We start from the raw sequence: 366 nt of genomic DNA on the forward strand, positions 1-366 counted from the left end.
TTTTTGAAGTTACAATTGGAGATTACATCATTGTGGTGATTTTTGTGTGGGCGTATGTTGAGACAAAAGTCAATCATATTGTGGTCACTGCTGGAAAAGGGTTCTTTAGTTTGTATTTCGTAAATTAAATTCAAACTATTGCAGAAGATGAGATCGAGGCAGTTGTTTAGACTAGTGTTGTTGGTTACTAGTTGTTCCAGTCCCAGATTTGTAATAGCATTGTAGAAGGTTGTGTGTATGATTTCAGTTGTACAATCATTTAGGGTCCAGTCAATATGAGGTAGATTGAAATCACCAAGAAAGATAAAAGGGTATGGGCAGGATGCAGCCCATGTTAGTAATGTATTTAGCTTGTTTACATGTTCG

This window comes from Notechis scutatus, chromosome 6 (genome assembly GCF_049901735.1).
Source record: "Notechis scutatus isolate UNSWTSFEM ecotype Mainland chromosome 6, rNotScu1.2, whole genome shotgun sequence".
Classification (NCBI taxonomy): domain Eukaryota; kingdom Metazoa; phylum Chordata; class Lepidosauria; order Squamata; family Elapidae; genus Notechis; species Notechis scutatus.